The 12861-nt window shown below is 45.2% G+C and overlaps 1 long non-coding RNA gene and 1 other non-coding gene across 7 annotated transcripts in view; one reads left to right on the plus strand and one right to left on the minus strand.

The window, feature by feature from the left end:
* Positions 1–12861, plus strand: part of LOC108350243 (uncharacterized) — a 302908-nt gene that overhangs the window by 81313 nt on the left and 208734 nt on the right. The gene's annotated exons all lie outside the window — the stretch shown is intronic.
* Positions 2318–2454, minus strand: LOC120101292 (small nucleolar RNA SNORA17). Its single transcript, XR_015679370.1, has one exon. It is a non-coding gene; the product is annotated as a small nucleolar RNA SNORA17 (small nucleolar RNA).

A 12861-nucleotide genomic window follows, 5' to 3' on the forward strand; every position in this document is an offset into this window, starting at 1 on the left:
GTCCTTCCCCTGGTCCATGGATGCTCAGCTGGCTCCTTCCCCTGGTCCATGGAGCTCAGCTGGCTCCTTCCCCTGGTCCATGGATGCTCAGCTGGCTCCTTCCCCTGGTCCATGGAGCTCAGCTGGCTCCTTCCCCTGGTCCATGGATGCTCAGCTGGCTCCTTCCCCTGGTCCATGGATGCTCAGCTGGCTCCTTCCCCTGGTCCATGGAGCTCAGCTGGGTCCTTCCCCTGGTCCATGGATGCTCAGCTGGGTCCTTCCCCTGGTCCATGGATGCTCAGCTGGGTCCTTCCCCTGGTCCATGGATGCTCAGCTGGGTCCTTCCCCTGGTCCATGGATGCTCAGCTGGGTCCTTCCCCTGGTCCATGGATGCTCAGCTGGCTCCTTCCCCTGGTCCATGGAGCTCAGCTGGGTCCTTCCCCTGGTCCATGGATGCTCAGCTGGCTCCTTCCCCTGGTCCATGGATGCTCAGCTGGCTCCTTCCCCTGGTCCATGGATGCTCAGCTGGCTCCTTCCCCTGGTCCATGGATGCTCAGCTGGCTCCTTCCCCTGGTCCATGGATGCTCAGCTGGCTCCTTCCCCTGGTCCATGGATGCTCAGCTGGGTCCTTCCCCTGGTCCATGGAGCTCAGCTGGGTCCTTCCCCTGGTCCATGGATGCTCAGCTGGGTCCTTCCCCTGGTCCATGGATGCTCAGCTGGCTCCTTCCCCTGGTCCATGGAGCTCAGCTGGCTCCTTCCCCTGGTCCATGGAGCTCAGCTGGGTCCTTCCCCTGGTCCATGGATGCTCAGCTGGCTCCTTCCCCTGGTCCATGGAGCTCAGCTGGCTCCTTCCCCTGGTCCATGGGAGGGTGCTGCCCACATTCTGGGTGGCTCTTCCACCTCCAGTTAGGCCTCTCTGGAAATACCTGGGTGATTCTAAAGCCAGTTAAGTTGACAGTGGGGATTAATTGCTGCATAGGGATAACATAACTTTAACCCTTTGATTTACTGGTCGGCGGATTCCATTTTTTAAAAATGTTCTATTGATTCTTTGTGAATTTCACATCGTACCCAAATCCCACTCATCTTCCCCCCTGTTCATGCCCGTCCTCTACCCTTTCGATCTCTCCTCCTAACAGAGGGGGAAAATCCTCATTGTAGAAGCTGTAGTGTGTCACAGTGTGTCCCACAGTATACTTTTGTCCACATTTCTTCGCTTGCAAGTGTTCATTGCAATGGCTTGTTGGTCTATTATGGGGCCTCTGGCATCTGCTATTCTATCAATACTGGGACTCCTCTTGGAGATTATGTCACTTTGAATCGATAGGAGCAGCCCCTTTCTAGACTCCAGCAGTTCATTGATGGTGTAGACGTTGGGGTGGGCCACTTAAAAACCCTGGATCTGGGCTTGAGAGGTATCTGAGATGGTCAGTCCACTGGTTCTTCTGCTCTTATGTCCCCTGGGGCCTGTTCACCAGCAACCCCCACCACCAGAGCAAGCTGTACCCTGTTGCCCAGGCAAGGAGCAGAGCCTGCTCTCCTGAGTGCTGCAGAGGGTGAGGGGCAGGGCCTGCTCTCCTACTCTCACAAGTCCAGGGCCAGGTCTCCCATGATGCCCAGGTGAGGGGTGGGGCCAATTCTGTATAAGCTTCAGAGGTCGACATGTCCTAGGGTGGGAGTATAGACCAGGCTGGCCTTTGGCACTAACACATCCTTGCTGCTGCAGGGCCATGGACACATGTGGTCCCCAGTGACATCACAGGCTAGGACCCCACCATGGTTCCAGGTGAGATCATGGGCTATTCACATCAGGCTGTTCCTCACTACCCTCAAGTCTCCAGTTCTGCCTTTCTTCATTGTGCCCATATCCTTCTGTTTCTCTTTCTCTTCCATTTCTCCACCACTTGTTCCTCTTAGTGGTGTATGGGCTCTCTGAGTGTCTGAGGTCATCTCAGGAGTGGAATCTCTGAATGTCTAGAGTCTCAGGAGTCCAGTGGTCTCAGGGGTGCTAAGCCCCACTCATACATTACACTGCTGGGCAGGAGTCATCTTGGGCATGCTTCTCCTCTCCCTGTTCCTTGAAGGTTTAAGAGGCAGCAGACTGGTGTTCATCTCAGGCTAGCTCCCTGTCCAGGCCCCACATGCTGGTCTGGTGGTTATCTAGAACTTGATTCTCACCGGAGCCCACCTGAGTGGCTCCATGCAAGAGTCATTTGTCTTGGGCTCACTCCTGCCTGGGGCCCGAGAACCCAGCTGTGGTCTTGATCCCCACCATCCGAGCCAGGCAGACCTTTGAGGTGCTGGACTGGTGGTTATCTCAAGCTTCCTTTTGTCAGGGAGTGTAAGGCTACTAACCATTCAGACGTTCACAGGTCAGAACACTGAGCAGAGACAGAGCCTCTCTCCTCTCTGCCACCTTCTGAGGCACAGGCAGGTGACACAGCAGCCACACCTGCAATGCCTCTAAGGGGTGATAGCTAATTTGATTTTTTAACCCTAGCTAATCGCCAGCATCATTCACACTAACTTGTAGCAGATTTGGTTCCTTCAATGTCCAGTGTGCTATGCTTGGTGCATTTGTAGGATGTTTTAGGAGAGGGAAATAAGAGCACCCCTGCATCAGCTTATATTGGGGTTCAGTGGTACCTTGGCAGGGTTCCTGGTTCTTAGTTCCTGAAGCAAGGGTTCGAGCAGAGATGTTTGGTTATATTAGAGTCAGGGATGGTGCATTAGGAAGAAACATGTGCCTGAGGGAGGAAGCAATTTGGAGGAAAGAGAGACGGTTTAGCTTCAGGATTGTCCCATAGTGCAATGAGTTGGGGCGTTTATGTCACATAGGGGAAGCTTTTGGCTCATACATAGTCTCTCTTTGCTTTGTTATATGTAGTTCTATATGTATGTCCTTAGCATCTTAAACCTCCGCCCAGGGATGTATGTTTGAATATTATAATAAGCTACAGGTCAGTTCAGACACCAAAGTACCTCTGTGCCTATGCTCTGTATGGGCCTCTGGCAGGAGGCCCCAGACAGACAACTGTTGTAAATATGCGTATGTAAAATGTGTGTGTGTGTGTGTGTGTGTGTGTGTGTGTGTGTGTGTGTGTACATACTCAAGGCTGGTGCAGGCAAGGATCAATTTATTTGGCATAGTGTGGCGGTAGGGGGAGGGGAGTTGGGTTCCTACCTTTCTCTTTGCCAACTTTTCTTTTCATATGCTAATTCTGCAATGCGGGCCTGTAGTGTTCTCTTCGATGATTTTCTTTATTAAAAACTTTCTTGGACCCGAGGATCCCGGCCCGCAGCATCTCTCTGCTCCCAGACCCCATGAGAGAGAGACCCAACTGCCTGGTCAGGTGGGCACTCCTGAGGCTGCAGAGCGGAAGAGACCACCAACACTGCTCACCCCTGCCCACATCCCTGGCCCAAGAGGAAACTGTATAAGGCCTCTGGGCTCCCGTGGGGGAGGGCCCAGGAGCGGCAGGACCCCTGCCTGAGACACTGCCGGAACCTGAAGGAAACAGACCGGATAAACAGTTCTCTGCACCCAAATCCCGTGGGAGGGAGAGCTAAACCTTCAGAGAGGCAGACAAGCCTGGGAAACCAGAAGAGACTGCTCTCTGCCCACACATCTCGGATGCCAGAGGAAAAAGCCAAAGACCATCTGGAACCCTGGTGCACTGAAGCTCCCGGAAGGGGCGGCACAGGTCTTCCTGGTTGCTGCCGCTGCAGAGAGCCCGTGGGCAGCACCCCACGAGCGAACTTGAGCCTCGGGACCACAGGTAAGACCAACTTTTCTGCTGCAAGAAAGCTGCCTGGTGAACTCAAGACACAGGCCCACAGGAACAGCTGAAGACCTGTAGAGAGGAAAAACTACACGCCCGAAAGCAGAACACTCTGTCCCCATAACTGACTGAAAGAGAGGAAAACAGGTCTACAGCACTCCTGACACACAGGCTTATAGGACAGTCTAGCCACTGTCAGAAATAGCAGAACAAAGTAACACTAGAGATAATCTGATGGCGAGAGGCAAGCGCAGGAACCCAAGCAACAGAAACCAAGACTACATGGCACCATCGGAGCCCAATTCTCCCATCAAAACAAACATGGAATATCCAAACACACCAGAAAAGCAAGATCTAGTTTCAAAATCATTTTTGATCATGATGCTGGAGGACTTCAAGAAAGACGTAAAGAACTCCCTTAGAGAACAAGTAGAAGCCTACAGAGAGGAATCGCAAAAATGTCTGAAAGAATTCCAGGAAAACATAAATAAACAAGTAGAAGCCCATAGAGAGGAGACACAAAAATCCCTGAAAGAATTCCAGGAAAACATAAATAAACAAGTAGAAGCCCATAGAGAGGAGTCACAAAAATCCCTGAAAGAATTCCAGGAAAACACAATCAAACAGTTGAAGGAATTAAAAATGGAAATAGAAGCAATCAAGAAAGAACACATGGAAACAACCCTGGATATAGAAAACCAAAAGAAGAGACAAGGAGCTGTAGATACAAGCTTCACCAACAGAATACAAGAGATGGAAGAGAGAATCTCAGGAGCAGAAGATTCCATAGAAATCATTGACTCAACTGTCAAAGATAATGTAAAGCGGAAAAAGCTACTGGTCCAAAACATACAGGAAATCCAGGACTCAATGAGAAGATCAAACCTAAGGATAATAGGTATAGAAGAGAGTGAAGACTCCCAGCTCAAAGGACCAGTAAATATCTTCAACAAAATCATAGAAGAAAACTTCTCTAACCTAAAAAAAGAGATACCCATAGACATACAGGAAGCCTACAGAACTCCAAATAGATTTGACCAGAAAAGAAACACCTCCCGTCACATAGTTGTCAAAACACCAAACACACAAAATAAAGAAAGAATATTAAAAGCAGTAAGGGAAAAAGATCAAGTAACATATAAAGGCAGACCTATCAGAATCACACCAGACTTCTCGCCAGAAACTATGAAGGCCAGAAGATCCTGGACTGATGTCATACAGACCCTAAGAGAACACAAATGCCAGCCCAGGTTACTGTATCCAGCAAAACTCTCAATTAACATTGATGGAGAAACCAAGATATTTCATGACAAAACCAAATTTACACAATATCTTTCTACAAATCCAGCACTACAAAGGATAATAAATGGTAAAGCCCAACATAAGGAGGCAAGCTATACCCTAGAAGAAGCAAGAAACTAATCGTCTTGGCAACAAAACAAAGAGAATGAAAGCACACAAACATAACCTCACATCCAAATATGAATATAACGGGAAGCAATAATCACTATTCCTTAATATCTCTCAATATCAATGGCCTCAACTCCCCAATAAAAAGACATAGATTAACAAACTGGATACGCAACGAGGACCCTGCATTCTGCTGCCTACAGGAAACACACCTCAGAGACAAAGACAGACACTACCTCAGAGTGAAAGGCTGGAAAACAACTTTCCAAGCAAATGGTCAGAAGAAGCAAGCTGGAGTAGCCATTCTAATATCAAATAAAATCAATTTTCAACTAAAAGGCATCAAAAAAGATAAGGAAGGACACTTCATATTCATCAAAGGAAAAATCCACCAAGATGAACTCTCAATCCTACGTAAAAGAAACCTTACTAAAGCTCAAAACACACATTGCACCTCACACAATAATAGTGGGAGATTTCAACACCCCACTCTCATCAATGGACAGATCATGGAAACAGAAATTAAACAGTGATGTCGACAGACTAAGAGAAGTCATGAGCCAAATGGACTTAACGGATATTTATAGAACATTCTATCCTAAAGCAAAAGGATATACCTTCTTCTCAGCTCCTCATGGTACTTTCTCCAAAATTGACCATATAATTGGTCAAAAAACAGGCCTCAACAGGTACAAAAAGATAGAAATAATCCCATGCGTGCTATCGGACCACCACGGCCTAAAACTGGTCTTCAATAACAATAAGGGAAGAATGCCCACATATACGTGGAAATTGAACAATGTTCTACTCAATGATAACCTGGTCAAGGAAGAAATAAAGAAAGAAATTAAAAACTTTTTAGAATTTAATGAAAATGAAGGTACAACATACCCAAACCTATGGGACACAATGAAAGCTGTGCTAAGAGGAAAACTCATAGCGCTGAGTGCCTGCAGAAAGAAACAGGAAAGAGCATATGTCAGCAGCTTGACAGCACACCTAAAAGCTCTAGAACAAAAAGAAGCAAATACACCCAGGAGGAGTAGAAGGCAGGAAATAATCAAACTCAGAGCTGAAATCAACCAAGTAGAAACAAAAGGGACCATAGATAGAATCAACAGAACCAAAAGTTGGTTCTTTGAGAAAATCAACAAGATAGATAAACCCTTAGCCAGACTAACGAGAGGACACAGAGAGTGCGTCCAAATTAACAAAATCAGAAATGAAAAGGGAGACATAACTACAGATTCAGAGGAAATTCAAAAAATCATCAGATCTTACTATAAAAACCTATATATTCAACAAAACTTGAAAATCTTCAGGAAATGGACAATTTCCTAGACAGATACCAGGTATCGAAGTTAAATCAGGAACAGATAAACCAGTTAAACAACCCCATAACTCCTAAGGAAATAGAAGCAGTCATTAAAGGTCTCCCAACCAAAAAGAGCCCAGGTCCAGACGGGTTTAGTGCAGAATTCTATCAAACCTTCATAGAAGACCTCATACCAATATTATCCAAACTATTCCACAAAATTGAAACAGATGGAGCCCTACCGAATTCCTTCTACGAAGCCACAATTACTCTTATACCTAAACCACACAAAGGCACAACAAAGAAAGAGAACTTCAGACCAATTTCCCTTATGAATATCAACGCAAAAATACTCAATAAAATTCTGGCAAACCGAATTCAAGAGCACATCAAAACAATCATCCACCATGATCAAGTAGGCTTCATCCCAGGCATGCAGGGATGGTTTAATATACGGAAAACCATCAATGTGATCCATTATATAAACAAACTGAAAGAACAGAACCACATGATCGTTTCATTAGATGCTGAGAAAGCATTTGACAAAACTCAACACCCCTTCATGATAAAAGTCCTGGAAAGAATAGGAATTCAAGGCCCATACCTAACCATAGTAAAAGCCATATACAGCAAACCAGTTGCTAACATTAAACTAAATGGAGAGAAACTTGAAGCAATCCCACTAAAATCAGGGACTAGACAAGGCTGCCCACTCTCTCCCTACTTATTCAATATAGTTCTTGAAGTTCTAGCCAGAGCAATCAGACAACAAAAGGAGATCAAGGGGATACAGATCGGAAAAGAAGAGGTCAAAATATCACTATTTGCAGATGACATGATAGTATATTTAAGTGATCCCAAAAGTTCCACCAGAGAACTACTAAAGCTGATAAGCAACTTCAGCAAAGTGGCTGGGTATAAAATTAACTCAAATAAATCAGTTGCCTTCCTCTATACAAAAGAGAAACAAGCCGAGAAAGAAATTAGGGAAACGACACCCTTCATAATAGACCCAAATAATATAAAGTACCTCGGTGTGACTTTAACCAAGCAAGTAAAAGATCTGTACAATAAGAACTTCAAGACACTGAAGAAGGAAATTGAAGAAGACCTCAGAAGATGGAAAGATCTCCCATTCTCATGGATTGGCAGGATTAATATAGTAAAAATGGCCATTTTACCAAAAGCAATCTACAGATTCAATGCAATCCCCATCAAAATACCAATCCAATTCTTCAAAGAGTTAGACAGAACAATTTGCAAATTCATCTGGAATAACAAAAAACCCAGGATAGCTAAAGCTATCCTCAACAATAAAAGGACTTCAGGGGGAATCACTATCCCTGAACTTAAGCAGTATTACAGAGCAATAGTGATAAAAACTGCATGGTATTGGTACAGAGACAGACAGATAGACCAATGGAATAGAATTGAAGACCCAGAAATGAACCCACACACTTATGGTCACTTGATTTTTGACAAAGGAGCCAAAACCATCCAATGGAAAAAAGATAGCATTTTCAGCAAATGGTGCTGGTTCAACTGGAAGTCAACATGTAGAAGAATGAAGATCGATCCATGCTTTTCACCCTGTACAAAGCTTAAGTCCAAGTGGATCAAGGACCTCCACATCAAACCAGACACACTCAAACTAATAGAAGAAAAACTAGGGAAGCATCTGGAACACATGGGCACTGGAAAAAATTTCCTAAACAAAACACCAATGGCTTATGCTCTAAGATCAAGAATCGACAAATGGGATCTCATAAAACTGCAAAGCTTCTGTAAGGCAAAGGACACTGTGGTTAGGACAAAACGGCAACCAACAGATTGGGAAAAGATCTTTACCAATCCTACAACAGATAGAGGCCTTATATCCAAAATATACAAAGAACTCAAGAAGTTAGACCGCAGGGAAACAAGTAAAAAATGGGGTTCAGAGCTAAACAAAGAATTCACAGCTGAGGAATGCCGAATGGCTGAGAAACACCTAAAGAAATGTTCAACATCTTTAGTCATAAGGGAAATGCAAATCAAAACAACCCTGAGATTTCACCTCACACCAGTGAGAATGGCTAAGATCAAAAACTCAGGTGACAGCAGATGCTGGCGAGGATGTGGAGAAAGAGGAACACTCCTCCATTGTTGGTGGGATTGCAGACTGGTAAAACCATTCTGGAAATCAGTCTGGAGGTTCCTCAGAAAATTGGACATTGAACTGCCTGAGGATCCAGCTATACCTCTCTTGGGCATATACCCAAAAGATGCCTCAACATATAAAAGAGACACGTGCTCCACTATGTTCATCGCAGCCTTATTTATAATAGCCAGAAAATGGAAAGAACCCAGATGCCCTTCAACAGAGGAATGGATACAGAAAATGTGGTACATCTACACAATGGAATATTACTCAGCTATCAAAAACAACGAGTTTATGAAATTCGTAGGCAAATGGTTGGAACTGGAAAACATCATCCTGAGTGAGCTAACCCAATCACAGAAAGACATACATGGTATGCACTCATTGATAAGTGGCTATTAGCCCAAATGCTTGAATTACCCTAGATGCCTAGAACAAACCAAACTCAAGACGGATGATCAAAATGTGAATGCTTCACTCCTTCTTTAAATGAGGAAAAAGAATACCCTTGGCAGGGAAGGGAGAGGCAAAGATTAAAACAGAGACTGAAGGAACACCCATTCAGAGCCTGCCCCACATGTGGCCCATACATATACAGCCACCCAATTGGACAAGATGGATGAAGCAAAGAAGTGCAGACCGACAGGAGCCGGATGTAGATCGCTCCTGAGAGACACAGCCAGAATACAGCAAATACAGAGGCGAATGCCAGCAGCAAACCACTGAACTGAGAATAGGTCCCCCGTTGAAGGAATCAGAGAAAGAACTGGAAGAGCTTGAAGGGTCTCGAGACCCCAAAAGTACAACAATGCCAAGCAACCAGAGCTTCCAGGGACTAAGCCACTACCTAAAGACTATACATGGACTGACCCTGGACTCTGACTTCATAGGTAGCAATGAATATCCTAGTAAGAGCACCAGTGGAAGGGGAAGCCCTGGGTCCTGCTAAGACTGAACCCCCAGTGAACTAGACTATGGGGGGAGGGCGGCAATGGGGGGAGGGTTGGGAGGGGAACACCCATAAGGAAGGGGAGGGGGGAGGGGGATGTTTGCCCGGAAACCGGGAAAGGGAATAACACTTGAAATGTATATAAGAAATACTCAAGTTAATAAAAAAAAAAGAAAACTTTCTTGGAGGAGAGAAGGAGAACTCCAGGTTTTGGAGAATGAGGTGTTTGGCCCCTCCCTTTCAGGTCTACAAAGCCCTTCTTTGCCCCTCTCAGGAGGCTCCTTCACAACTTCCCTTCCCCCTTACTCCCCGGTTACACTGTTGTCTGCCTTCTCTCAGTCCCAGGCTTGCATTTCTGAACTACCTGTCTTCTGACTTCCTACGGGCTCAGACAACAGACTTCAGTGACACATGGCGGATGAACCTGTCAGGACCTCTACAGTATGTCATCTTCCCTGTAAAGTAGGGCTTGTGGGCAGAGGTATTGAGGCCACAGTAAGCTTTCATTTTCATCAGTAGGTCCCCTGTGCTCATCAGGACAACATGAGGTTCAGTCGACTTTAACTGTGTCACAGTCGAACATCTTGCACTCACCTGTAAAGCTGTCTGCCTGGAAGTTGGTCATGTGACTCATTGAGGTCAGGGGTCCTTTTAAGGATTCACAGTTGAATTCAAACCATGCTATATTCCTATGTTTGCTTAAAAGTTATTGGGAGCATACTTTTTTTTGGTTCTTTTTTTTTTTTTCCTTCGGAGCTGGGGACCGAACCCAGGGCCTTGCGCTTCCTAGGCAAGCGCTCTACCACTGAGCTAAATCCCCAACCCCGGGAGCATACATTTTAAGTGCAGCCTTTACTGAGGAAAGACACCCTGGATCCATGTAAGCATCCCTACACTGCACGTCCAGCTCCTTTTGGTGAGAATCCAGCCTCCCGTCTGATGCTGTAGTTCACTCGGTCAAACTCAGCACAGTGCTGACATAACCCGAGATGGAGAGAGAGGAGCTGGGTTAGACCAAATGGGGCCATTGACCCTCCCCCATCCACCTGCAGGAAGTAATTCTGAGGCATGTTCAGTGTCTTGAACTGCCCTGTGGTTTTTGCCCAAAGCCCAGTGCAGCACTGAGGGAAGGGTCCTGGCAGCACCAGGCCACACTGAGATCCGTCCTGGCTTGCAAAGCTGGCTCAGATCCAAACCTTCTTCCTTCCGTGCTCCGCAGGAACGTATTTTATATTCACGGCCTCTGACTTCACATTTGGAAGCGTGGTCAAAAGGGGGGATACTAGGTTGATTAATTGGCTCAAGCGGGTAAAGCGCTTGCTGCTCAAGGCTGATGGTAGACTGAGTTCGATTCCAGGAGACACGGGAAAGGTGGAAAGAAAGAAAGAACTCACTCCACAAAGTGGTTGATTCCCACTGCGTCATATGCACACCAGCATTCATACATCTCACACACCACACATGCGCGCGCGCGCACACACACATACACACACACACACACACACACACACACACACGAGAAACTGAACCAATGCTTTACAAAGGATCCTGCTTATTGTAAGTGAGTGTGGTGTTGCGTCGGTAAGGATGACTGGAGGGGGGATGGTATCCCACGTACCACCTGGATTTACACTTCTGCTGAAGTAAAATTTAATTACTCTTTCAAAGGCAGGAAAATATTCCATTGCCGGGAAATATGGCATAAAGGATTTCTGCAAGCTTCCTCTGGGTTTTTCTTACAAATTCTAAATGAGAATTTTCTGCCAATTTTGGGGCAGCAGCAGAGGGGCCGACCAGTTTTGCCAATGGTTTTGATTATGGATTGTCTATACTGCATCAATAAAACTAACAAGAGCTGGGGCTGATGGGCACTGGGCTTTCTTAAAAAGCTAATAAAAATTACGGGCAGTGGGAATACATCTTAGGTTTTCGCTGTTTTTCTTATACTGCATATGGAAAGTCTATTTCTCAATATTTTAGTGCTAGGAGCACAATAACCGGAGAAGACTATGTTCTCTTCAAAGTGCCAATAAGAAGTCAAACCGTCATTTTCCAGCACAACCCCAGGCTGAAATCAACCTGTTTTATGGTGATTACGGGCTCTGGCAGCAGAACACAGCAGAGGTGTAGAGGACTGATCAGGTCCCACCCTCCCGAGATGTGCACCACACGGGGTAGTTCGTGTGGTTTGAAAACACAGAGTCTGCAATACTGTGGTGTGTGTCCACCACAACAGCAGTGCTCCCAGAAGATCTGCAGGCGGACGTTTCCTAGGAGGTTGAATCATGGGAGTTAGTGAGCGGTGCCTTGCGCTGGGGAGATCCTGGTGTCACTGTGAAGGGAAACCCACATCCATTGCTCATAACTACTGTGGTATCAGGCATGGAGACACAGGAAGACAACGTGCCACACGGCAGTGACAGGAAGCAGCTGTCTCGGCCAAGAGAAGCACTCCGTTCTCACCTGCTTCCCTTTCTCAGTGTAACTGGAGCCCCTTACGGCACAGGTGTCCTGGCATGGGGTTGCCTCAGATGGCTATTAAGTATGTCACAAGAGGAGAGAATGAAAGAATTTAAATCCATTAGTGGTCATATGTCTCATATTATAGACCCAGATGGAGGGAGCCAAATCTTCTTAAGTTCCATTTTTTTTTAAAAAATCTAAATTTAGTAGTGCCATAACCATCAAAGACAATGAGCCAGTAGCTAGGACATTTTCCTACAAGGAAAACTTAAGGAATAGATTATTTTAACTGAAGAGTCTTCCAAACACTGAAGTTATTATACGGATTGGGCACATTTTACTCCAAAACATACAAAGAGGAAAATCAGTTACTTACTTTGTGTTTCTGAAATAATGTTGATTAAACAAACAAAACAAAACAAACAAACAAAAATCCAAGTTAAAAACCCAGAAAATTGACAATAAAACGAAAGCCCTCCCAAACTGACAAATTTGAAATTCATAAATTCAGATGCCACATCTTTAGCCAATCATTCAACAATATATTTGAAAAAAAAACATTGTGATCGGGTTGAATTATTTTTTCTGATTATGGGTTAAAGCCAAGAGTCATCAATTCAAATAGCAAGGCCTTTGTTGAACCTCAGAATCCAGTCATGGCAAGAGTACTTAGTGAGCTGTAAATTACAGGCATATTATTGATAAAGGGTATTTGAGAAAAAAATATACTGAATATAACATTAAATTATAAATATTGAAGATATTAAACTCTTAGAAACTACTAGAATAAGGAAACGATTACTTTAACATTGCTTCATAATCT

Source organism: Rattus norvegicus, chromosome 2 (genome assembly GCF_021556685.1).
Source record: "Rattus norvegicus strain SHRSP/BbbUtx chromosome 2, alternate assembly SHRSP_T2T, whole genome shotgun sequence".
NCBI classification, from domain to species: domain Eukaryota; kingdom Metazoa; phylum Chordata; class Mammalia; order Rodentia; family Muridae; genus Rattus; species Rattus norvegicus.